This window comes from Acomys minous (genome assembly GCF_964271855.1).
Source record: "Acomys minous genome assembly, chromosome: 2".
NCBI lineage: Eukaryota > Metazoa > Chordata > Mammalia > Rodentia > Muridae > Acomys > Acomys minous.
This window is the reverse complement of record NC_140484.1, coordinates 60,201,946-60,206,790: the sequence shown is the minus strand read 5'-3', so window position 1 is coordinate 60,206,790 and position 4,845 is coordinate 60,201,946.

The window sequence follows — 4,845 nt, the reverse complement described above, 5'->3', positions numbered from 1 at the left end:
ATAGGTTCTGTGTCCCTTACTGGAACCTCTACAGGAGTCTGCTGATGCTATGTCTGCACTGGACGGCCGAGGCCAGAAGCTAATGTATTTGTCCCTTTCCTTTCCTATAGTTGTGACTGCTCTTGGGTCAGAGAAGAGACACAGCAACCATGTGGCCCCTTGTCTTCTCAACACGCCCCTTGAGGCCCTGCCAAGGCAGAAACTACTTTCTAAGACGTGGTGGGTCCCAAAGCCATAGCTCCCTCTCCCCTCAGATAACAAAATCTTCTAGGGATTGGAATGTGGTGTATTCAAATTACAGTGTTCTATCCAAATCAGGATGCCGCAAAGGCAATGTAATATTCATGCTCAGCTTGTCGTCTTAATTAATTTGTCTGTATTATTTCAGGAGTTCTAAAAAAAAAAAAAAAAATACACACACACACACACAGGGCAGTCATCAAGGAAAATGGAGGGTAAATAAAGCCTTTCAATTACTCTCCGGCAGACTCGTTGGGGGGAACCTCTTCACCCATAGGACAAGTGGCTGGAGGACACCCAGAAAAAGCCACTGAGTGTAAGTGTACATAGCAGATAGCTCTAAAGTAATTTTACGAAGCCCATGAAATTTACATAATCTTTTTCTGGGATTCTTATTAATGAAGTGCAATATCTATAGTGACTTTAGGTCCACAGAATGACTGAAAGGTTTCCTTGGCGCCTCCACTCCACACTCACAGCCTCCGACATCTCCTCCTGCATCACTAGTCTATTGAAACTGAGCTTGTGCTGATGCCTGGCTACCACCCAGAGTCCACAGCTCCCAGCAGCATCCTCTCTTGTGCCCCATTTCCCATGTGTTTGACAATGTATTATGACAGGTATTCACGATTACAGCCCCATATTGGGTCCTTAAAACTTCCCCAGTGGGCTGGAGTGACGGCTCGGTGGTTCTGAGCAGTTACCGCTCTTCAATAGGCGGGCCAGAGTTCTGTTCTCACCACCCATAGGGAATGGCACACAACTGTCTGTAAGTCAAGCTCCAAGGGGATTCCATGCCTCTGGCCTTTATGGGCACACGTGTACACACATACAGACAAACCACACATATAATTAAATTAAATATTTTTTAAATGCCCCAGTACCTCACCTCTTCATAAAAAGTTCACCTTTTATTTATTGAGGAGTTTTTTTAAGATTCTTGTGTATTTTGAATAAATCCTTAATCAGATATCTTTTTAAATTTATTTCAAGTGTTTATTTTTATATATGGGCTTGGTGGCAGTGGGTATATGCACATATGTGTGTTACTAGGTACCAACCCCAAACTTGGGGAATAGTGACAGTAAGCAAGTACTCCACAATCAAGCTGCAGCTGTGGTCCAGAGACAGGTTTTTCCAAATTGTCAATTAGTGTGGCTGTCAGAGATAGTTCCCACTTGTTTGTTTGTTTCTCCTTTTTCTCCTTTCTTTGAAAGGACTATGTATTCCTGTTTCTTTGTATGCTGTGACTTTGTTGTTGTTGTTGAAATTTGCATATTTTATTAATAATGTGGTATCTCTAGAAATCATATTCTTTCCTCCCTCACAATGGGCTGCCTTTTTTTGCCTGGTTGGTTTAGGGTTTTGTAGTTGTGGGCAATCTTCATGCTAAGAATCACTCTAGAGTGTTAACTTAGGGTCTTTGGAGAATTTTCTGACCCTACACCTTGCCATAAGCATGCACAGCAATTCTCTAATTTTCCTCATATTTGAAATTCCTTTTGGATGTCCTATTCTTTAGTGTCTGGCTCCCAAAAGAGGGAAACTAAAGGGGGATCTTCACTAGCCTTTTAAGGTCCCCGGATGTCCCCCCATGAACGTGTGAGTTAGGGGAGTTGCTTGGGTGCAAGAAGGCACAACAATGGCTTCTCTCTCGTCTTTCCTTTTTTAAAGTATATACTAGTTGTAAAGAATGTGTTTCTTTTTGTTGCTTTTTTACTCATGTTTACAAGGAACTTCAATGGTACTTAGTCCCCCATTCACCCTCTTATGCCCTTCCACTGGATGCTTCCTTCACCTTAAGTTGCCCACTTTCTACAATCAACTTTTTCTCTCTTTTTTTTTTCTTTTTCTTTCAAGTCTTTTTTCTTTGCACAGATGTGCCTTGTGTAAATGTTTTCTCCAACACTTTGGAGACGGTCTTGTTTTCCCGGCACTGTCTTCTGCAGAGTCAAGCTCTTCATTTATTGGTTCTTTGATGAACTATGACCTCAGTATTATGTCTACAGAATCATTCTCATGCCCAAGGTCATCAAGGCTTTGGTCTGTCATCTTCCTGGAACTCCGAGATGGATGTTTTTATCTGTGCTCCATTTGACTTAATTCTGGGGTATGGTACAAGGTTTGTACCTGCATTCTTATTTCTTAAACATGAATACCCAGCTGTCCTGGCAACATTACTTGAAAGGTTGCCCTTCTATTTTTCTCACTTTGCTGCTTTGTCAACAATCAGTGTGGGTCTACTTTGGGACTCTCTATTCTGTTTCAGTAGCTTATGTGTATAGTTTTGAAAATATCACAGCCATCATCACTGTGAGGATGTTCAGTGAGTTTTGAAGTCAGGTGACATAAGTCTTTGATTTTCTTCTTCCTCCGTATATTGTATTGGCTCTTACTACTTGGATTATTTTTTTCATCCATATAAACTAAAGAGTTTGTGAATATCCCATACCAAAAGCAAAACAAAACAAAACAAAATACCTCTTAAGAATATTGATATGAATTATACTTCATCTATGGACAAAGTAGAAAAAAATATTTTAACAGTATTGAGTCTTCCTAGCCACAGACATGGTACATGTCACCCTGTGATGACCATAGGATATATCTCCCTAGGGTAACCATAGGATGGGACTCTCCATGGTAAACATGGAATATGTCTCTCTCTGAACATGGTGTATGTTTCCCCATGGAGAATATGGGATGTTATTCCCTATGGTTAATGTGGGATGTGTCTCCCTGTGCTGAACATGGGATCTGTCTCCCTGCAGTGAATATAAGATATGTCTCTCATGGTTATATGTTTCTCCCTGTAGTGAAATAGAATATGTCTCACCATGGTGAATACTATATATGTGTTTCTATGGTGAACATGGGATATGCTTCCCTGTGGCAAACAGGGGATATGTCCGTCCCGTCCCCCCCCCCCCCAATGCTGATATGTCTCCCTGTGGTAAACTACATGGATACAGCCCCATGTAGTTAGCGCTCTTTTAACGTCTTCCATCACGGTTTGTAGTTTGCTTCATATTTTTTTAGACTTATCCCCCAGGAGCTCATTTTCAGTGTAATGTAAATTGTAATATGTTCCAAGCTTTAAATTCAGTTGTTCCTGCTGGTACACAACTGACTTCTTGGTACATTAACTTCTATCCTGGAACTTTGCTGTAACTGCTTATTGCTTACAGGAATGTTTTGTTTCAGTCAGTTCCTCAGGACTTTCTACATAGTCAATCATAGCAACCATAAACAGAGAGAGTTTTCTTTCTTGCTTCCCAGTCTCCACACTTCCGTTTCCTCTTCTTGCCTTCTTCACACTAGCTAAGACTTCTAGTATGCAGTTGATGAGCAGTAGTGAGGGATGGCCACATCCCGGCCTTGCTCCTGACCAGCATGCTTGTCACAGCTCTTACCACAGTCAGTTTCTTTTCTAAAGTTAAGGCGTTTGCATGTGTTCTTTCAAACAGTGGCACAATTCCTGAAATGCCTTTTTTTTTTCTAAACTTCTATGTCACATAGCAAATAGGTACATCTGGTTTTGCTCGGATGAATGAGAATATCTTGTATAAAACTTTGAAGCTGGGGATGGAGAGATAGCTCAGTTGGTAAAGTGCTTGCTTTGCAGATATGAGGACCTAAGGTCAAGTCTCCAGAACTCACATAAAGCAACCAGGTGTGGTAGCACACCCCTCTGATCCCAGCACTGGGGAGGTGGGGACCTGAGGATCCCTGGGACTTGCTGGCTGGTCAGCCATGCCTACTTAGAGAGTTCCAGGCCAATAAGAGAACTTGTCTCCGAGAAAAGCTGAAACATGCCTGAAGAATAACATTCGAGATTTTCCTCTGGTGTGCAGATATGTGCACCTACACACACACACACACAAATAAATAAGTAAATGAATAAATAAATAGATAAATATTCTTATCTTGACTCTTTACTTGATAGCCCTAAAAGTGTTCCCACTTTGCTCTAAAGACAAAGCCCTATCCTAAGTGTCATGGCCCCGGGGCATCTCTGATACTCTCCATCTCTCCTTCCTTCCTTCCTTCCTTCCTTCATTCATTCATTCCTTCATTCATTCATTCATTCCTGTGTACCATAGCCTATGTCTGCTGTAAGGAGCTCACATTTCCTCTTCTCCATGGTATATCCTGAGCTTTATCAATTAGCAAACCCTTGTGCAAGTTAAGACCTGGCCAGAGCCCCTTTCAGAGACACTAGGTTCGACTACCCAGAGGGGTGATATGAGGCTGCCCAAAATCACATTGTCAGAGCCCCCTGCCAAGGCAATATGTTAATTTAAAATAAATGAAGTACACAGACTGTAAAAGATGGGATAATCATTGGCAAATTTTTATGGCTGCATTCAAAGAAAGATGAAAGAAAATTTATAATTAGAACTAATAAGAAGGTTCAGTAAGGATATGCTTACAAGCTCAACACAAAAATCAAAGCCTTGTTCCACACTGGCGGTAGCTAATTAGAAAATTGTGATTTATGAAAGATTCTCAGTCACAATGACAGGAGAATAAAGAAGCTAAAAGCTGCTTCAGATTAAATCTAGTACGAGAGGTCTGGACACTTGAAGAGAGCATGACATTACT